The sequence below is a fragment of the Pan paniscus genome, chromosome 3, assembly GCF_029289425.2.
Source record: "Pan paniscus chromosome 3, NHGRI_mPanPan1-v2.0_pri, whole genome shotgun sequence".
Lineage (NCBI taxonomy): Eukaryota > Metazoa > Chordata > Mammalia > Primates > Hominidae > Pan > Pan paniscus.
This window is the reverse complement of record NC_073252.2, coordinates 40,192,438-40,214,640: the sequence shown is the minus strand read 5'-3', so window position 1 is coordinate 40,214,640 and position 22,203 is coordinate 40,192,438. Positions and strand designations below refer to the sequence as shown.

The 22,203-nt window shown below is 46.9% G+C and overlaps 1 pseudogene; it reads right to left on the bottom strand.

Annotated features, from left to right (window-relative positions):
• Window positions 1-4,906: 4,906 nt before the first annotated feature.
• On the bottom strand, window positions 4,907-9,351 carry LOC129397583 (keratin, type I cytoskeletal 18-like; annotated as a pseudogene).
• Window positions 9,352-22,203: the final 12,852 nt, after the last annotated feature.

Here is a 22,203-nt window from a genome sequence, read left to right as displayed (position 1 = left end):
CAGGCTCCAATATGGTTAGGCACAGCACTACTTGGCACTGCCACTGAGCAAAGAGTATGGGCAGACAGAACTGCTTTCAGAACACTCTTTGTATTTTTTTTGAAATATGTTTGGACAGGAATGATGGAGGCAATTGCTAGAAGTCACCTCCACAGCTTCCAGGATTTAGATGGCTGAGCATTGACCTTTCTAGACTTTTTTTTTTTAATTTCCCCAATACAAAATCAGAACAAGAAACAGAAACACAAACGCTATCTTCAATAAAACTAGGAAACATTTATCCCCCAAACTCACAGCACATGTAAACAAAAAGCAGATGGAGGAATGGTGACTAAATTAGCAGAGCAGAGGAAGGCCAAGCTTTGTTGGAGAAGACCCACAAAAAGCAAGACAACTCAAGGACTGAAGCCTGGTACTTTGGAAGGCAGTAATAGGAACAGGACACTGAAGACAGTGAGGGGTGTCTGAAGACTGAAAAGCAGCCCTAGAAGCCCTCCCTCACTCCCATCAGTCAGGCAGCCACCCCTTCCCCACTCCCACAAGTACTTTTTCTGGGGAGAAACAATCTGAGAAGCTTAGGGAGCAGCAGGAAGGAAGAGAGATCGGGTGAGAATTCCGTGAAAGTCTACAGGCCGGGTATGGTGGCTCACGGCTGTAATCCCAGCAGTTTGGGAGGCCAAGGCAGGCAGATCACTTGAGGTCAGGAGCTCGAGACCAGCCAGGGCAACATAGTAAAACCTTGTCTCTACTAAAAATACAAAAAATTTAGCAGGCATGGTGGCCAGTGCCTGTAATCTCAGCTACTCAGGAGGCTAAGACAGGAGAATTGCTTGAACCCAGGAGGCAAGAGGTTGCAGTCAGCTGAGATCATGCCACTGTACTGCAGCCTGGGCAACAGAGTGAGACTCCATCTCAAAAAAAAAAAAAAGTCTACAGAGTTTCCAGAGTACTTGCTTTGTTTTCTTTTTCTTTTTTTTTTTTTTTAACAAAAAAAGGGCATCCAGGCACAGAGGCCAAGGTGGGCGGATCACAAGGTCAGGAGTTCAACACAAGCCTGACCAACATGGTAAAACCTCGTCTCTACTAAAAATGTCTAATTTTTATTAGACAGGCATGGTGGTGTGCACCTGTAATCCCAGCTACTCAGGAGGCTGAGGCAGGAGAATCGCTTGAACCCAGGAGGCGGAGGTTGCAGTGAGCCAAGATGGTGCCACTGCACTCCAGCCTGGGCGACAGACAAGACTCCATCTCAGAAAAAAAAAAAAGGAAAAAAGTCTACATATTGAACTGTGAAATTCCTCAGTCCAGTGCTACAGAGCCAATAGCCAGGCAGAAGATTAGTTTAGTACTTGCTTTTTTTTTTTTAACAAAAAAAGGTCTACATATTGAACTGTGAGATTCCTCAGTCCAGTGCTACAAAGCCAATAGCCAAGCAGAAAATTAGTTTTTCTCCAGATAAAGTAAATTGCTACAGAGAAAATACCTACACATACTGTCATTTGGGGTACCACACACATACCTGCACACAAAAGCTGGCTGACTACCTAGGGAATCTAAAAATAAGCTCACAAGTTGACAAGACCTGCCCACTCACACAGAGCTTCCAGTCAGCTATGCAGTGGTTCAGTTAAAAATCTGACCAAATATTCAAGGATCATCAGACCTTTGAGGAAAGCTTTCAACAGTAAAGACAGAGACCGAGCTGGGCATGGTGGTTCACATCTGTAATCCCAGCACTTTGGGAAGCCAAGGCAGGTGGATCACTTGAGGTCAAGAGTTTGAGACCAGCCTGGCCAACATGGTGAAACCCTGTCTCTACTAAAAATACAAAAATTAGCTGAGTGTGGTGGCGCACGCCTGTAATCCCAGCTACTCGGAAGGCTAAGGTGGGAGAGTCGCTTGAACCTGGGAGGCGGAAGTTGCAGTGAGCCGAGATCGTGCCACTGCACTCCAGCCTGGGTGACAGAGCGAGACTCCGTCTCAAAATAAAATAAATAAATAGTTTTTTAAAAAATGGTGAATGGTTAAATAGACTGTGGTACATCCATACCATGGAATACCCAGCATTAAAAAAGAACAACCTACTGATACATGCAAAAACTTAGGTGGCTTTCTAGGGCATTATGCAGCCTGAAAAAGCCAGTCTCAAAGGGATACATAAGGCCTGATTCCAGTTATGTAATTTCCTCAAAATGAGCTGGATTGCCTGTTTCTGGATTTACATGATTGATAATTCTACAGGGCATTTAGTTTTAGTTTCCGACAACCATAACACAACTTTCATTCTCTCCTGGAGTCCTCCTTTCTTCTTTCTTTTTTTCTTTTTTGAAACAGAGTCTCACTCTGTCACCCAGGTTAGAGTGCAGTGGCACGATCTCAACTCACTGCAACCTCCATCTCTCAGGTTCAAGCAATTCTCCTGCCTCAGCCTCCCAAGTAGCTGGGATTACAGGCAAGCACCACCATGCCCGGCAATTTTTGTATTTTTAGCAGAGACAGGCTTTCACCATGTTGGACAGGCTGGTCTTGAACTCCTGACCTCCACTGATCTGCCCGCCTCAGCCTCCCAAAATGCAGGGATTACAGGTATGAGTCACTGTGCCTGGCCAATTTTTTAATTTTTCTGTGACAAAGTCTTGCTCTGTTACCCAGGCTGGAGTGCAGTGGCACGATCACAGTTAACTGCAGCCTCAACCTCCTGGGCTAAAGTGATCCTCCCACCTCCCAACCTTCCAAGCTGGGACTACAGTTGTGTGTCACTACACCTGGCTAAATTTTTAAATTTTTTGTAGAGGTGAGGGTCTCATTAATGTTGCCTAGGCTGGTCTCAAACTCCTGGGATCAAGGAATCCTCCTACCTTGGCCTCCCAAAGTGCTGGGATTACCAGTGTGAGCCACCATGCCTGGCTGGGTTTTACTCATTTTCTAATTGGTTTTGTTTTTGTTTATTTACTGTTGAGTTGAAAATTCTTCGTATAGTCTAGATATGAGTCCTTTATCAGATATGTGATTGGTAAATCACAACAAAAGTTTTTAATTTTGATGAAGTCCAATTTATCAGTTTTTTTATGGATTGTGCTTTTGGTGTCACATCTAAGAATTCCTTAACAAGGCACAGGTCTTGAAGATTTTCTCCTATGTTTTCTTCTAAAAGCTTATAGTTTTACATTTCACATCTAAATCTATAATCCATTTTGAGGTAATTTTTACATTTTTCCATGTTTGTATAGGTAACTTTAGTCCATTTGACTACTTTTCATATTCCCTTGTATGACAAAGTTACAGTGCATTTATGTTTAGTTTTGTTTTTTGAGATGGAGTCTTGCTCTGTCACACGGGCTGGAATGCAATGGTGCGATCTTGAATCACTGCAACCTCTGCCTCCCAGGTTCAAGTAATTCTTCTGCCTCAGCCTCCAGAGAAGCTGGAATTACAGGCATGTGCCACCACACCTGGCTAATTTTTTTTGAATTTTTAGTAGAGATGGGATTTCACTATGTTGGCCGGGCTGGTCTCAAATTCCTGACCTCAAGTGATCCACCAACCTTGGCCTCCCAAAGTGTTGGGATTATAGGTGTGAGCCACTGCACTGGCCCATGCATTTATCTTTTGCTGTCCTGGGGTATAGTCAGTTTTTCCACAAACACTACTGCAGTAATCATCCTTGTTCATTTCATTTGATATTATTTATCAAATAAATACAGGTGCCCACAACCACGCCCAGCTAATTTTTGTATTTTTAGTAGAGACGGGGTTTCACCATGTTGGCCAGGCTGGTCTCAAACTCCTGACCTCAGGAGATACACCCTTCTCGACCTCACAAAGTGCTGGGATTACAGGCGTGAGCCACCACACCCGGCCCATTATTATTATCATTATCATTATCATTATTATTATTATTATTGAGACAGGGTCTCACTCTCACCTAGGCTGGAGTGCAGTGGTACAAACACTGCTCACTGCAGTGTCCTGGGCTCAAGGGATCCTCCCACCTCAGCCTCCCGGTAGTTGGGACCACCGGCACGTGCCATCGAGCCTGGCATTTTTTTTTTCTGGTAGAGACATGGTCTCACTACATTGTCCAGGCTGGCTTGAACTCTGAGCTCAACCTATTCCTCTCACCTCAGCCTCCCAAAATGTCGAGATTACAGGGATGAGCCACCTCACCTGGCCCTAGATCCATTTTTTCCTTTTTTTTTTTTTTTTTTTTTTTTGTTTTCTTTGTGTGAGATGGAGTCTCGCTCTGTCGCCCAGGCTAGAGTGCAGTGTTGCAATCTTGGCTCACTGCAACCTCCACCTCCTGGGCTCAGGCGATCCTCCCACCTCAGCAGCTGGTACAGGCAGGCGCCATCACGGCCGGCTAATTTTTGTATTTTTAGTAGAGACGGGGTTTCACCATGTTGCTGAGGCTGGTCTCAAACTCCTGATCTTAAGTGATCCACTCACTTTGGCCTCCTGAAGTGCAGGTATTACAGGTGTGAGCCACTGCGCCCAGCCCTACTTTCTAAATAAATCTATCCACTTCTCATTATCTCTACTGACACCTCTCTACTTCAAGCTGTCAGTCATCTCCTTCCTACTTCATCTTCTTCACAAACCACTATAATAAACTTAATTAATTCCTCCACATTCATTTTTGTTTTACCTCAGTATATACATGGCCATATAACATACATATCTTATAATGTAAATCTATTTTAGATAACTTGCCAAGTTCCCTCACATCATGTTTGGGCCTTTACATATGCCACTTCCTCTGCCTGGGGAATGTTGTTTCTTCCCTCTTTGCATAGCCAACATCTAGTCATTCATCAAGCTTCAGTGTAAATGTCATTTCCTTAATATTACCTTCACTAATCATATATAAATCAGAAGTTATATTCCCCCTTACTTTTCCTTCATAGACCAATTGCAATTATAAATTAAATATTTTATTTACATTATTATTATTATTTTGAGACAGAGTCTCACTGTGTTACCCGGGCTGGAGTGCAGTGGCATGATCTCAGCTCACTGTAACCTCCCACTCCCAGGTTCAAGAGATCCTCTCACCTCAGCCTCCCAAGTAGCCTCCCAAGGGACCATAGGTGCACGCCACCATGACCTGCTAATTTTTGTATTTTTAGTAGAGCCAGGGTTTTACCACTTTGCCCAGGCTGGTCTCAAACTCCTGGGCTTAAGTGATTCTCCTGCCTTGGCCTCCTAAAGTGCTGAGATTACAAGCATGAGCCACCACACCCGGCCTCACTATTTTAAAACTCTGGCACAGTGCATGGCACATGATAAATTTCTAATAAATGTTTGTAGAAACAATGCAGATTTTTTCTTTCTTTTTTTTTTTTTTTTTTTTTGAGATGGAGTTTCACTCTTGTCACCCAGGCTGGAGTGCAATGGCGCGATCCCGGCTCACTGCAACCTCTGCCTCCCGGGTTCAAGCGATTCTTCTGCCTCAGGCTCCCAAGTAACTGGGATTACAGGCCTGTACCACCATGCCTGGCTAATTTTTTTGTTTTTAGTAGAGATTGGGTTTCACCATGTTGGCCAGGCTGGTCTTGAACTCCTGACCTCAGGTGATCCTCCTGCCTCAGCCTCCCAAAGTGCTGGGATTACAGGCATGAGCCACCGCATCTGGCCTCACTGTTGTATTTCAAAACTCTGGCGTAGGGCTTGGCACATGATAAACGTCTAATAAATATTTGTAGAAAGAATGCAGAATATTTTTTTTTTCTGAGATGGAGTTTTACTCTTTTGCCCAGGCTGGAGTGCAATGGTGCAATCCTGGCTCACTGTAACCTCTAACTCAAGTGATTCTAATGCCTCAGCCTCCCAAGTAGCTGGAATTACAGGCACGTGCCACCACGCCCTGCTAATTTTTGTGATGTTTTGTTTTGCTTTGTTTTGTTTTGTTTTGTTTTGTTTTGTTTTGTTTTGTTTGAGACAGAGTCTGGCTGTGTCTCCCAGGCTGGAGTGCAGTGGCACAATCTCTGCTCACTGCAACTTCCGCCTCACGAGTTCAAGCGATTCTCCTGCCTCAGCCTCCTGAGTAGCTGGGACTACAGGAGCCCACCACCATGACGAGCTAATTTTTGTATTTTTAGTAGAGACAAGGTTTCATCACATTAACCAGGCTGGTCTCGAACTCTTGACCTCAGGTGATCTGCCCTCCTCAGCCTCCCAAAGTGCTGGGATTGCAGGCATGAGCCACCTTGCCTGGCAATTTTTGTATTTTTAGCAGAGATGGGGTTTCGCCATGTTGGCCAGTCAGGGAAAGCATGCAGAATTTTTAAATGAATATTTAAGTAGCCGAATGAATGAATGTTTGAATAAAACATATCAAAAATCGGCTGGGCACCGTAGCTCATGCCTGTAATCCCAACACTTTGGGAGGCCGAGGTGGTGAGTTCCAGACCAGGCTGGCCAATATGGTGAAACCCCCATCTCTATTAAAAATACAAAAATTTGGCTGGGCGCAGTGGCTCATGCCTGTAATCCCAGCACTTTGGGAGGTCGAGGCGGGTGGATCACGAGGTCAGGAGATCGAGACCGTCCTGGCTAACACAGTGAAACCCCTTCTCTACTAAAAATACAAAAAATTAGCCGGGTGTGGTTGCAGGCGCCTGTAGTCCCAGCTACTCGGGAGGCTGAGGCAGGAGAATGGCCTGAACCCGGGAGGCGGAGCTTGCAGTGAGCTGAGATCGCACCACTGCACTCCAGCCTGGGCGACAGAGCAAGACTCTGTCTCAAAAAAAAAAAAAATACAAAAATTTGCTGGGCGTGGTGGAGTGTGCCTGTAGTCCCAGCTGCTCCAGAATGTGAGGTAGGAGAATTGCTTGAACCCGGGAGGTGGAGGTTGCAGTGAGCTGAGATCGCCCCACTGCACTTCAGCTTGGGTGACAGAGCAAGATTCCATCTCAAAAAAACCAAAAATCTTAAAAATATTTATTTATTTTATCTCTGAACTTATTATTGGCCTCCTGCTCCCCAAAGGGTACCCTGCTTCTTCTGGCTTAACGTCTCAGAACTTTGGTGTCGTTGGTCTCAGACACCACTTTGCCATCCACTATCCTGCGGGTGGTGGTCTTTTGGATGGTTTGCATGGAGTTGTCCAGGGCATCACCAAGATTGAAGTCCTTGCCGTCTTCCAGCAGGCAGGTAGGTGGCAATCTCAGCCTCTAGCTTGACCTTGATATTCAGCAGGGCCTCCTACTCCTGGGCCTGGCACTGTCCCTCTGCCCGGGTCTGTGCCAGCTCTGACTCCAGGTGCAGCAGGATCCCGTTGAGCTGCTCCATCTGCAGGGTGTACCGGGCCTCCACCTCCCTCAGGCTGTTCTCCAAGCTGGCCTTCAGATTTCTCATGGAGTCCAGGTCGATCTCCAAGGACTGGACTGTATGTCTCAGCTCCGTGAGCGGCATCTCAGCAGCTCCAACCTTGGCGGTCTGCGTGGTGACCACTGTGGTCTCTCCTCAATCTGCTGAGACCAGTACTTGTCTAGGTCCTCTCAGTTCTTCCAAGCCAGCTCGTCATATTGGGCCTGGATGTCTGCTATGATCCTGGCAAGGTCCTGAGATTTGGGGGCATCTACCTCCACGGTCAACCCAGAGCTGGCAATCTGAGCTTGTAGACCTTTTACTTAATCTTCGTGGTTCTTCTTCATGAAGACCAGCTCCTCCTTGAGAGCCTCGATCTCTGTCTCCAGCTGCAGCCAAGTGACATTGGTGTCATCAGTGACCTTGCAGAGCCCATGGATGTAGTTCTTTACAGACTGGCACAGGGCCAGCTCTGTCTCATACTTGACTCCAAAGTCATTAGCAGCAAGACGGGCATTGTTGATCTACAGAAAGATGAAGGCATTGTCCACAGTATTTGCAAAGATCTGAGCCCTCAGGTCCTCGATGGTCTTGAAGTAATGGCTCCAGACTCTGACCTGGAGTCCCTTCTTCTCCAGATGCTCCCGGATTTTGCTCTCCAGCTTCCAGTTCTCGGTCTCCAAGCTCCTCACTCTGTCCAGGTAGGAGGCCAGGCGGTCGTTCAGGCTTTGCATGGCCTCCTTATAGTTCTGGATGCCTCCCATTCCTGCCAGATCCCCAGCCATCCCAGCGGCCAGGCCCCGGAACCCAATGCCGAGCCGGAAGCTGGTGGAACGGGACACGGAGATCCAGGAACCAGAGCCCCCGGCACCTGCATAGATGCTGGCCCAGCTGCTGACTGGCCGAGCGCCGTAGCTGGGCACCTGGACAGAGCTCAGGGACCAGTAGTCGGTGGAGAAGGTGGAACGAATGGTGAAGCTCATTCTGTCCAGGGAGGAGTGAGAGGACAGGACTCAGGCTTTGCCGATGACTATTTATTTATTTTTTTAATTTATTTATTTATTAAGATGGAGTCTTGCTCCGTAGCCCAGGCTGGAGTGCAGTGGCGCGATCTCAGCTCACTGCAACCTCCGCCTCCCAGACTCAAGTGATTCTCGTGCCTCAGCCTCCCAAGTAGCTGGGATTACAGATGTGTGCCACCACACCTGGCTAATTTTTTTTTTTAGTAGAGACAGGGTTTCACCATGTTGGCCAGGCTGATCTAAAACTCTTGACCTCAGGTGATCCTCAGGCATGAGCCACCACGCCCAGCCAAAAATATTTCTGTTTTTGATTCACTATTCATTCTTTTGAGATTTGTATTATGTGAACAGTATTAAATATGGGCAAGGCTTTATATATAACCATCTTTATTTCGGTCTTATTTATAAGGACAAAAGGTACAGATGATCTAAATATCCAATAAAAAGGAAACATCAGTATATTAAGATGAGGTAAACTGTGCTTTCTTTCCCAAATCCAGCTTATCATCAGAATCTCCTGAGGAACTTTTATAAAAATAGAGATTTATGGGTCTTACTCTTGAGCTACTAAGTTAAGATCTCTGGGAGTGGAAATAGATTTCTCTCCCTCTCTCTCTTTTTTTTTTTTTTTTTTTTTTTTTTGGACAGAGTCTCACTCCCTCACCCAGTCTGGAGTTCAGTGGCTCGATCTCAGCTCACTGCAACCTCTGCCTCCCAGGTTCAAATGATTCTTGTGTTTCAGCCTCCCAAGTGGCTGAGAGTACAGGTGCGCGCCACCACACCCGGCTAAGTTTTGTATTTGTAGTAGAGATGTGGTTTTCCCAGGTTGGCTAGGCTGGTCAAAAGCTCAAAAGATCTGCCTGCCTCAGCCTCCCAAAGTGTTGGGATTACAGGCGTGAGCCACAGTGCCAGCCAGATTTTTCTCTTTCATGATTAGCTGGGCTTTGGAACCACTGGGTTTAGTGGGAAGAATACAGATTCTGAAGACTGACCTTGCTGCTTGTCAGCTCTGTAACCTCAGGCAAATAAGTTTTCAGCCTTCCCTGAAGTCACTTTCCTCATCTGTAAAATACGAATCTCTGGAGGTGCTAATTACTGAATAAAATGATGTCTATAAAGCACCTGACATGCACATTAAGTAATTGCTATTATTGTTGGTATATTGGCACTATAGAATATTATACAGCTACTAAAATTAATCTTCCTGAAAAAAAAAACGTTGTTCTTCTCCTACGTATCAAAGTCCTAGAAGAAAGGACATGGTACACTCAAACTGGGTAATTTGAGGCGATTTAGCAAAGGGATCATTTGCAAAAGGTTTAGGGAAACCAATAAAGATTATTGCAGAACTTGGCTGGGCCCGGTGGCTCACACCCGTAATCCCAGCACTTTGGGAGGCAGAGGCGGGCAGATCACGAGGTCAGGAGATCAAGACCATCCTGGCGAACACGGTGAAACCCCGTCTCTACTAAAAATACAAAAAAAAAATTAGCCGGGCATGGTGGTGGGTGCCTGTAGTCCCAGCTACTCAGGAGGCTGAGGCAGGAGAATGGTGTTAACCCGGGAGGCGGAGCTTGCAGTGAGCCGAGATTGCGCCACTGCACCCTAGCCTGGGCGACAGAGAGAGACTCCGTCTCAAAAAAAAAAAGATTATTGCAGAACTTGTTGCAGCTGTCTATCAACAGCAGTTATCAAACATAGGCTGAAATGGAGATCCCAGGAAAGAGCATCTGACAAGAGGTGAGACCTTCAGTAAAGGGGCACAGCCAACCCACCCCACTCCCTCAAAGGAGAAGGGAAATTAATACCCTATCATAGTGTCCCCATTAGGTAAACCCAAATAGAAGAGCTCAACAGAATCCACTGATGGCGTCCTCATGAGTCCCTCCTGAGACACAAAGCAGAATGAAGAAGAGAAGAGAGGCTCTGGACTAAAGAAGAGTACAAATCATCAGCTGGGCGTGGTGGCTCACACCTGTAATCCCAGCACTTTGGGAGGCCAAGGCAGGTGGAGCACCTGAGCCCAGGAGTTCAAGATCAGCCTGGTCAACATGGTGAAACCTCCTCTCTACAAAAAATACAAAAATTAGTCAGGCGAGGTGGTGCACACCTGTAATCCCAGCTACTAAGGCAGGGGGATGCATGACAGAGCAAGACCTGGTCTAAAAAATAAAAATAAAAAATAACATACAAATCACATACATAAGTATTTCCACTGGGTACAAATATCCATAGAAATTTTATTGTAAGTAAATACTTCAACGTTTTAATATCGGTTGCCTTTGGAAGATGGATTATTGATTACCTTTTCTTGCTCTTTCTAATTTTTTGAATTTTCTAAAGTTTCAACCACAATAATAGTATTTATTGAATATTATTGAATACTTACTGCTCTATGTATTTATGGGTGTATAAATACATTTCATCTTTTTTTTTTTTTTTGAGATGGAATCTCACTCTGTCTCTCAGGCTGGAGTGCAGTGGCATGATCTCGGCTCACTGCAACTTCTGCCCCCCAGGTTCAAGCGATTCTTCTGTCTCAGGCTCCCGAATACCTGGGGCTACAGGCATGCACTACCACTCCCAGCTGATTTTTGTATTTTTATTGTTATTGTTTTTTTTTTTTTTTTTTGGAGACAGAGTCTCACTTGACATGTCACCTAGTCTGGAGTGCAGTCGTGCAATGTTGGCTCACCGCAACCTCCACCTCCTGGCTTCAAGAGATTCTCCTGCCTCAGCCTCCCAAAAAGCTAAGATTACAGGCTGGGCGTTGGAACCATGGGCTGGGCTTTGCCAGCTAATTTTTGTATTTTTAGTAGAGATGGAGTTTTACCATGTTGGCCAGGCTGGTCTCAAACTCCTGACCTCAGGTGATCTGCCTGCCTCAGCCTCCCAAAGTGCTGGGATTACAGGTGTGAGCCACTGCGCCTGGCTAATTTTTGTACTTTTAGTAGAGATGGGTTTTCACCATGTTAGCGAGGCTGGTTTCGAACTCCTGCCCTCAAGTGATCTGCTGTCCTCAGACTCCCAAAGTGTTGGGATTACAGGCTTAAGCCACTGCACCTGGCCCATTTCATGTTCGTAGCAACCCTATGAGGTAGGTACTATTATCATCCTCACATTATGCACAACAAAATTCCAACTAGAGAGGTTAAGTGACATCCAAAGTTGTATAACCGCAAGTAAACTATGGAGCCATGACTTAAATATAGCCATTCTGCTACAGTCTTCCTACTTTTAAAAACACTACTTCGTTATGTTCACGGTAGGTAACAAGAAAGATCTTTGGCCGGGTGCGATGGCGCACACCTGTAATCCCAGCACTTTGAGAGGCCAAGGCGGGCAGATCATGAGGTCAGGAGATCAAGACCATCCTAGCTAACACGGTGAAACCCCGTCTCTACTAAAAATACAAAAAAATTAGCCGGGCGTGGTGGCAGGTGCCTGTAGTCCCAGCTACTTGGGAGGCTGAGGCAGGAGAATGGCGTGAACCCAGGAGGCAGAGCTGGCAGTGAGCTGAGAATGTGCCACTGCACTCCAGCCTGGGGGACAGAGCGAGACTCCATCTCAAAAAAAAAAAAAAAAAAGAAAGATCTTTACTCGGGGAAAAATAATTAATGTTTTTTGGTTTTTTGGTGTGTCTGTGAGACAGGGTGTTTCTCTGTAGCCCAGGCTGGAGCGCAGTGAGTCACTACAACCTCAACCTCCGAGGCACAAGCTATCCTCTTACCTCAGCCTCTCAAGTAGCTGGGACTAAAGGTATGCTTCACCATGCCTGGCTAACTTTTCCTTTTCTTTTTTCTTTTTTTTTTTTTTTTTTTGAGATAGAGTTTCCTTCTGCTGCCCAGGCTGGAGTACAGTGGCACGGTCTCAGTCCACTACAGCCTCAACCTCCTGGGCTCAAGCAATCTTTCCACCTCAACCTCCCAAGTAACTGAGATTACAGGCAGGCACCATCATGCCTGGCTAGTTTTTGTATGTAGAGATGGGGTCTCACTACATTGCCCAGGCTGGTCTCAACCTCCTGGGCTCAAGCAATCCTCCTATCTGGGCCTCCAAAAGTGCTAAGATTATAGGCGTGAGCCACCATGCCCAGCCCACTTTAATTTGTTTTAAAGAAAAACATTTTTATTGTATATTTTCCTGGTATTCAATAAATATTAAAAACATACAATGATGTAATACTATGTATAATAAACTGTAATAGATAATAAAAATATGTATAGTTTTGATTCACTAATCTCATTTCTTCTTCCTTTGTAATAAAATCCTGGCTGGGCACAGTGGCTCATGCCTGTAATCCCAGCAATTTGGGAGCCCAAGGTAGGTGGATCATTGAGGTCAGGAGTTCAAGACCAGCCTGGCCAACATGGTGAAACCCTGTCTCTACTAAAAATACAAAAAAAATTAGCCTGGTGGCTGGGCACGGTGGCTCACGCCTGTAATCCCAGCACTGTGGGAGACCGAGGCAGGCAGATCACTTGAGGTCAGGAGTAGACGTCCAGGAGTTCGAGACCAGCCTGGCCAACATGGCGAAACCCCCCCTCTACTAAAAACACAAAAATTACCTTTTCTTGCTCTTTCTAATTGTTTGAATTTTCTAAAGTTTCAACCACAATAATAGTATTTATTAAATATTATTGAATACTTACTGTATTTATGTATTAAATACAGTATTATGAATACTTACTGTATTTATGTATTTATGTATTAAATACAGTAAGTACTGTATTTATGTATATATACCCATAAATCTATGTATTTATGGGTGTATAAATACATTTCATCTTTTTTTTTTTTCAGAGGGAATCTCGCTCTGTCTCCCAGGCTGGAGTGCAGTGGCATGATCTCGGCTCACTGCAACTTCCACCTCCCAGGTTCAAGCGATTCTTCTGTCTCAGGCTCCCGAATACCTGGGGCTACAGGCATGCACCACCACTCCCAGCTGATTTTTGTATTTTTATTGTTATTTTTTTTTTTATTTTTTGGAGACAGAGTCTCACTTGACATGTCACCCAGTCTGGAGTGCAGTGCTGCGATGTTGGCTCCTCTAAAAACACAAAAATTGTTGGGCGTGGTGGCTCACACCTGTAATCCCAGCACTTTGGGAGGCCGAGGTGGGCGTATCACGAGGTCAAGAGTTCGAGACCATCCTGGCCAACATGGTGAAACCCCATCTCTACTAAAAGTACAAAATTAGCCAGGTGTGGTGGTGCATGTCTGTAATCCCAGCTACTCAGGAGGCTGAGGCAGGAGAATCACATGAACCTGGGAAGCAGAGGTTGCAGTGAGCCGAGATCGCACCATTGCACTCCAGCCTGGGCAACAACAGCGAAACTCCGTCTCAAAAAAAAAAAAAAAAAAATTAGTGGGGCACAGCTGGGCGTGGTGGCCCACGTCTGTAATCTCAGCACTTTGGGAGGCTGAGATGGGCAGATCACAAGGTCAGGAGTTCAAGACCATCCTGGCCAACATGGTGAAACCCCATCTCTACTAAAAATACAAAAAAATTAGCTGGACATGGTGGTAGGCGCCTGTAATCCCAGCTACTCGGGAGGCTGAGGCAGGAGAATCTCTTGAAAACAGAAGGTGGAGGTTGCAGTGAGCCGAGATCACACCACTGCACTCCAGCCTTGGCGAAAGAGCAAAACTCTGTCTCAAAAAAAAAAGAAAGAAATAGTGGGGCATGGTGGCACATGCCTGTAATCCCAGCTACTCAGGAAGCTGAGGCAGAAGAATCACCTGAACCTGGGAGGCGGAGGTTGCAGTGAGCCAAGATCATTCCATTGCATTCCAGCCTGGGCAACAGAGAAAGACTACATCTAAAAACAAAAACAAAAACAAAAAAAATTAGCAGACGGACATGGTGGCTCACGCCTATAATCCCAGCACTTTGGGAGGCCAAGGCAGGCAGATCACCTGAGGTTGGGAGTTCAAGACCAGCCTGACCAACCTGGAGAAACACCGTCTTTACTGAAAATACAAAATTAGCAAGGCGTGGTGATGCATGCTTGTAATCCCAGCTACTTGGGAGGCTGAGGCAGGAGAATTGCTTGAACCCATGGGGCGGAGGTTGCAGTGAGCCAAGATCACGCCATTGCACTCCAGCCTGGGCAACAAGGACAAAACTCCATTCCCAGAAAAACAAATTAGCCTGGCATGGTGTTGGGCCCCTGTAGTCCCTGCTACTTGGGAGGCTGAAGCAGGAGAATTGCTTAAGTCCAGGAGGTAGATGTTGTACTGAGCCAAGATTGCATCACTGCACTCAACCCTGGGTGACAGAGCAAGACTCTGTCTCAAAAAAATACAATAGGCTGGGCACGATGGCTCACACCTGTAATCCCAGCACTTTGGGAGGCCGAGGCAGGCGGATCACCTGAGGTCAGAAGTTTGAGACCAGACTGGCCAACATGGTGAAACCCCATCTCTACTAAAAATACAAAATTAGCCTAGTGTGGTGGCACATGACTGTAATCCCAGCTACTAGGGAGGCTGAGGCAGGAGAATCACTTGAACCCGGGAAGAGGAGGTTGCGGTGACCCGAGATAGCACCATCGTACTCCAGCCTGGGCTCCGTCTCAAAAAAATTTTGAGACGGAGTTTCGCTCTTGTTGCCCAGGCTAGAGTGCAACGGCACGATCTCGGCTCACCGCAACCTCCGCCCCCTGGGTTCAAGCCATTCTCCTGCCTCAGCCTCCCAAGTAGCTGGGATTACAGTCATGCGCCACCGCACCCGGCTAATTTTGTATTTTTTAGTAGAGACAGGGTTTCTCCATGTCGGTCAGGCTAGTCCCGAACTCCTGACCTCAGGTGATCCACCTACCTCGGCCTCCCAAGTGCTGGGATTACAGCCACCGCACCCAGCCAAAATTTTTTTTAATTTAAAAAAATAAAAAAGAACAAAAAAAAGAGAGAGAAACTAAAAGAAAAAATAAATAAAATAAAATAAGGCCGGGCACAATGGCTCACACCTATAATCCCAGCACTTTGGGAGGCCAAGGCGGGAGGATCACCTGAGCTCATCAGTTCAAAACCAGCCTGGCCAACATGGTGAAACCCTGTCTGTACAAAATACAAAAATCAACTGGGTGTGGTGGTGGGCGCCTGTAATCCCAGCTATGGAGAGGCTGAGGCAGGAGAATCACTGGCACCCGGGAGGCCGAGGTTGCAATGAGTCGAGATCACACCACGGCACTCCACCCTGAGCGACAGAGCAAGATTCTGTCGCAAAATAAAATAAAATTCCTAGTTTTCTTTGATTTGTTTTGTTTTGTTTTTGTTTTTTGAGATGAGGTCTTGCTCAGTCGCCCAGGCTGGAGTACAGTGGCGCAATATCAACTCACTGCAACCTCCACCTCCTGGGTTCAAGCAATTCTCCTGCCTCAGCCTCCCAAGTAGCTGGGATTACAAGCGCCCACCACCACGCCCAGCTAATTTTTGTATTTTTGATAGAGTCAGGGTTTCACCATGTTGGCCAAGATGGTCTAGATCTCCTGACCTCGTGATCCACCCGCCTTGGCCTCCCAAAGTGCTGGGATTACAGGTGTGTGCCACTGAGCCAGGCCTTGTTTTTTTTTTTTTTTTTTGAGATGGAGTCTTGCTCTGTCACCCAGGCTGGAGTGCCGTAGTGCAGTGGTGCGATCTCGGCTCACTGTAAGCTCCGCCTCCTGGGTTCATGCCATTCTCCTGCCTCAGCCTCCCGAGTAGCTGGGACTACAGGCACCCGCCACTATGCCCGGCTAATTTTTTGTATTTTTAGTAGAGACGGGGTTTCACCGTGTCAGCCAGGGTGGTCTTGATCTCCTGACCTCGTGATCTGCCCTCTCGGCCCCCCAAAGTGCTGAGTGCTGGGATTACAGGAGTGAGCCACTGCGCCCGGCAGGCCTTGTATTTTTTTAAATAAAGTTCCAGATGTAATGCTGACGGGCACCTCCAGTTGAGGGCGAGTCCCAGAATGGCACCAATTTGGAGATGGATTTAGAAAGAGTCATCTCAAAGGCCTAGAAAACTACTCATGTTATTCTATGTGCTCCCTAAATATGTAGTGAAGATGGAGTCGGCATTTTTTTTTTTTTTTTGAGACTGAGTCTTGCTCTGTTGCCCAGGCTGGAGTGCAGTGGTGTGACCTCAGCTCACTGCAACCTCCACCTCCCAGGTTCAAGCAATTCTCCTGCTTCAGCCTCCCAAGTAGCTGGTATCACAGGCGCCCGCTACCACACCTGGCTATTTTTTTTTTTGTATTTTTAGTAGAGATGGGGTTTCACCATGTTGGCCAAGTTGGTCTCAAACTTCTGACCTCAAGTGATCTGTCCGCCTCGGCCTCCCAAAGTGCTGAGTGCTGGGATTACAGGAGTGAGCCACCACACCCAGCAGGCAATTTTTTTTTTTAATAGAGATGGAGTCTCGCTATATTGCCCATGCTGATCTCAAACTCCCAGACTCAAGGGATCTTCCCACCTTGTGTTCCCAAAGTGCTGGCATTACAGGCATGAGCCGCCATTACTGGCCTCAGAGCACCACTTTAAAGACCATGTGCTGGGTCAGGGGAGGTGGCTCCCGCCTGTAATCCCAGCACTTTGGGAGTCCAAGGAAGGCAGATCACGAGGTCAGGAGATCGAGACCATCCTGGCTAACACAGTGAAACCCCGTCTCTACTAAAAATACAAAAAATTAGCCGGGCATGGTGGCGTGTGCCTGTAGTCCCAGCTACTCGGGAGGCTGAGGCAGGAGAATGGCATGAACCCAGGAGGCGGAGCTTACAGTGAGCCGAGATCACACCACTGCACTCTAGCCTGAGTGACAGAGCGAGACTCCGTCTCGAAAAAATAAGTAAATAAAATAAAAAAAAATAAAGACCATGTGCCTACCTCCCAAGAGTTTAGAGAAAAGTACCTCCTCAGTGGTGCCAACTGAGGGATCAAATTCAACCTAAGCTGGATAGACATTCTTTCTGGGATAGCCTCGTATTGTAGCCATTCCTTTGATACACTTCTGCACAGTGTCCTGGCTACTGGTCTGCATCCTACCTGCCATGTTCTCACTTCATTATTGAAAACCCTCTTCAAATGGCGGCTCTCTGGCTGGACATGGTGGCTCACACATGTAATCGCAGCACTTTGGGAGGCCAAGGCAAAAGGGTCACTTGAGCCCAGGCATTTGACACCAGCCTGGGCAACATGGTGAAACCCTGTCTCTACAAAAAATACAAAAATTAGCTGGGCATGGTGGTGCATGCCTGTGGTCCCAGCTACTGGGGAGGCTGAGGCAGCAGCATCATCTGAGCCTGGGAGGTGGAGGCTGTAGTGACCCCCAATTGCACCACTGCACTCCAGCCTGGGCAACAGAGTGAGACTCTGTCTCAGAAAAATAAATAGGCCAGGTGCAGTGGCTCACGCCTGTAATTCCAGCACTTTGGGAGGCCGAGGCAGGCGGATCACCTGAGGTCAGGCGTTCGAGACCCAGCCTGGCCAACATGGTGAAACCCCGTCTCTACTAAAAATACAAAAAATTAGCCAGGTATGGTGGCACGTGCCTGTAATCCCAGCTACTCCGGAGGCTGAGGCAGGAGAATCACTTGAACCCGGGAGGCGGAGGTTGCCATGAGCCGAGGTCATGCCATTGCACTCCAGCCTGGGCAACAAGAGCAAAACTGTCTCAAAATAAATAAATAAATAAATAATCTCATGAGATAGTTACTATTATTTATCTCTATATCTTAGGAGAAGACATGAAAAAACAGAAATGCTAAGCAGCTAGCAAGCTATAGAACCAGGGTTTGCTGGCTCTAAAATGCAGGCTCTTTCTAACTCACTATGATGTGACTTTAATCAGGCAAAAAATATAATCCTTTTTGAAATTTATACATATGAGGTCGGATGCGGTGGCTCACGCCTGTAATCCCACTACTTCGGGAGGCCGAGGCGGGTGGATCACCTGAGGTCAGGAGTTCGAGACAAGCCTGGCCAACATGGCGAAACCCTGTCTCTACTAAAAATACAAAAAATTGCTGGGCGTGGTGGCTCACGCCTGTAATCCCAGCACTTTGGGAGGCCGAGGCGGGTGGATCACAAGGTCAGGAGATCGAGACCATCCTGGCTAACATGGTGAAACCCCATCTCTACTAAAAATACAAAAAATTAGCCAAGCCTGGTGGCGGGCGCCTGTAGTCCCAGCTACTCAGGAGGCTGAGGCAGGAGAATGGCGTGAACCCAGGAGGCGGAGCTTGGATCGCGCCACTGCACTCCAGCCTGGGCGACAGAGTGAGACTCCGTCTCAAAAAGAGAAAAAGAAAAAAGAAAAATTAGCCAGGCGTGGTGGCAGGTGCCTGTAATCCCAGCTACTCAGGAGGTTGAGGCAGGAGAATCACTTGAACCCGGGAGGCAGAGGTTGCAGTGAGCCGAGATTGCACCACTACTCTCCAGCCTGGGCAACAAGAGTGAAACTCTGTCTCAAAAAATAAATAAAATAAAATAAATATTACTCTGGTAAAAGCATAAAAGAATTTGGCCCAGACATGGTGACTCATACCTGTAATTCCAGCACTTTGGGATGCCGAGGTGGGTGGATCACTTGAGGTCAGGAGTTCAAGACCAGCCTGGCCAACTTGGTGAAATCCTCTGTCTACAAATAATACAAAAAATTAGCCAGGCGTGGTGGCATGCACCTGTAATCCCAGTTACTTGGGAGGCTGATACAGGAGAATAGCTTGAATTTAGGAGGCAGAGGTTGCAGTAAGCCAAGATATTACACCACTGCACTCCAGCCAGGGAGACAGAGAGAGAGAGACTCTGTCTCAAAAAAGAAAAAAAAAAAAAAAAAAGCTGGGCCTGGTGGCTCATGCCTGTAATCCCAGCACTTTGGGAGGCCGAGGCGGGTGGATCACCTGAGGTCAGGCATTCGAGACCAGCCTGGCCAACACGGTGAAACCCTGTCTCTACTAAAAAATACAAAAATTAGCCAGGCGTGGTGGAAGGCACCTTAATCCCAGCTACTTGGGAGGCAGAGGCAGGAGAATCGTTTGATCCCAGGAGGCAGAAGTTGCAGTGAGCCGAGATCAAGCCATTGCACTCAAACCTGGGGGACAAGAGCAAGACTTCTCTCAAAAAAAAAAAGGAAGAGTAAGGGTGTGGCAGTTGGCTGGGCGCGGTGGCTCACGCCTGTAATCCCAGCACTTTGGGAGGCTGAGGTGGGCGGATCACCTGCAGTCAGGAGTTCGAGATCAGCCTGGCCAACATGGTGAAACCCTGTCTCTACTAAAAATACAAAAAAATTAGCCGGGCGTGGTGGCACATGCTTGTAATCCCAGCTACTCAGGAGGCTGAGGCAGGAGAATCACTTGAGCCTCGGAGGCAGTGGTTGCAGTTAGCTGAGATTGTGCCACTGCACTCCAGACTGGCCAACAGAGCGAGACTCTGTCTCAAAAAAAAAAAAGAAAAGAAAAAAAAAAGGGTGTAGCAGTGGCAAGCAGGTAAGCAGAGTGGTATGAATGATGGGTGAAGGCAAGACACGAATAAGAAGACTACTGTCTCCTTATTCTGTAGTGATCAGAATAAATGTTAGGACCTGAGCCAGGAGGGTGGCAGGAAGGATGAAAAATAGAACACAAATTGAGGGGCGGGGGAAGGAGACAGAACGATCAGGATTGAGTGACTTAAATCCTGGCCCTTGAGGCATGCCATGGGGAGGCTGGCTTGCTCCATGCTCTGTGTGTGTAACAAGTGTTGGGAGTCAGGGGCTGTGGTGATTTAGGCCAACTACAGAGAAAAGCAAAGGCAACTTGCCATTTTATTGCTGATCTTCATACTTACAAGATCATACAGGAAATGCACAGGGAGCTTGGAGGGAACAGCTGTTGAGATTGCAGGAGTGGTGTGGGGAACAGGCCTACACAAACAGTACCCTGAGCCCCCACTGTCTTTCTGGCTACCCATGGTGGTGCTGAGAAAGTAACTATGGCACTGGTAGCAGACTCTCAACTTCAAAGGGAGCCATTTGAGCTTCAGCCCCTAAGTTTCCTTGGGAAACTCAGTAGTCAGGGTCCCTCCGTGGCTGACACAGCAATCAGTAAAAAGCAACTGAAGGCCGTGCATGGTGGCTCATGCCTGTAATCCCAGCACTCTGGGAAGCCAAGGTGGGCAGATTGCTTGAGCCCAAGAGTTCAAGATCAGTCTAGGCAATATAGCAAAACCCCATATCTACAAACAAAACAAATAGAATGAGCCCGTTGGTTATTTGAGGGCAATTGTTCTCAGGCCAGAGTAAACCACTGGGGTTACTGGATTTATCGTGCATATAGAAACTCTTGGGAGAAAATAAACCATCCATTAACTACAAAATGGAGGTTCCAGCTATTTCATTTAGATCAGGGATCCCCAACAGGTACCGGTTCTGTCCTCAGCCTGTTAGGAACTGGGCTGCACAGCAGGAGGTGAGCAGAGGGTGAGCCAGCAAAGTTTCACCTGTATATAGAGCCGTTCCCCATCACTTGCATTAATGCCTGAGTTCACCCCCTGTCAGATCAGTGGCAGCATTAGATTCTCATAGAAGCATGAACCCTATTGTGAGGGATCAAGGTCATGTGCTCCATATGAGAATCTAATGCCTGATGATCTGTCACTGTCTCCCATCACCCCCAGATGGGACTATCTAGTTGCAGAAAAACAAGCTCAGGTCTCCCACTGATTCTACATTATGGTGAGTTGTATAATTATTTCATTATATATTACAATGTAATAATAATATAAAATACACAATAAATGTAATGTGCTTGAATCATCCCAAAACTATGCCCCCCAACCCACCACATGTCTGTGGAAAAACTGTCTTCTGTGAAACCAGTCCCTGGTGCCAAAAAGGCTGGGGACCAATGATTTAAATACCTTAAAAGATGGCCAGGAGCGGTGGCTCACGTCTGTAATCCCAGCACTTTGGGAGACCGAGGGGGGTGGATCACCTGAGGTCAGGGGTTCAAAACCAGCCTGACCAACATGGTGAAACCCCGTCTCTACAAAAAATACAAAAAGAAAATTAGCCAGGCATCGTGGCAGTTGCCTGCAGTCCCAGCTACTCAGGAGACTGAGGAAGGAGAATTGCTTGAACCCCAGAGGTGGAGGTTTCAGTGAGCAGAGATTGAGCCGCTGCACTCCAGCCTGGGTAACAAAGCAAGACTTTGTCTCAAAAAAACAAAAGAAGAAATTACTTAGGCAAATAGTAAGGGTACGGAAGTCCTGGATAAGGTTTTCCTTTATTTATTTATTTTTTTTTTTGAGATGGAGGCTCCCTCTATTGCCCAGGCTCGAGTAAGGTGGTGCAATCTCAGCTCACTGCAACCTCTGCCTCCCAGTTTCAAGCTATTCTTCTGCCTCAGCTTCCCAAGTAGCTGGGATTACAGGCATGCACCACCACGCTCAGCTAATTTTTGTATTTTTAGTAGAGATGGGGTTTCACTATGTTGGCCAGGCTGGTCTTGAACTCCTGACCTTAAGTGATCTGCCTGCCTCAGCCTCCCAAAGTGCTGGGATCACAGGAGTGAGCCACCGTGCCCAGCCAAAGTTTTTCTTTTAATGAAAAGCAGCCCCCAAGACCAGCCTAGCCAACTGGTAAAACTCAGTCTCTAGTAAAAATACAAAAATTAGCCGAGCTTGGTGGTGGGCACCTGTAATCCCAGCTACTCAAGAAACTGTGGCAGGAGAATCGCTTGAACCTGGGAGGCAGAAGTTGCAGTGAGCCGAGATGGCGCCTTTGCACTCCAGCCTGGGTAACAAAAGCAAAACTCCATCAAGGAAGGAAGGAAGGAAGGAAGGAAGGAGGGAGGGAGGGAGGGAAGAAAAGCAGCCCCAAATGATTTTCCTTTCTAACAAAGAGCAGTCTATGA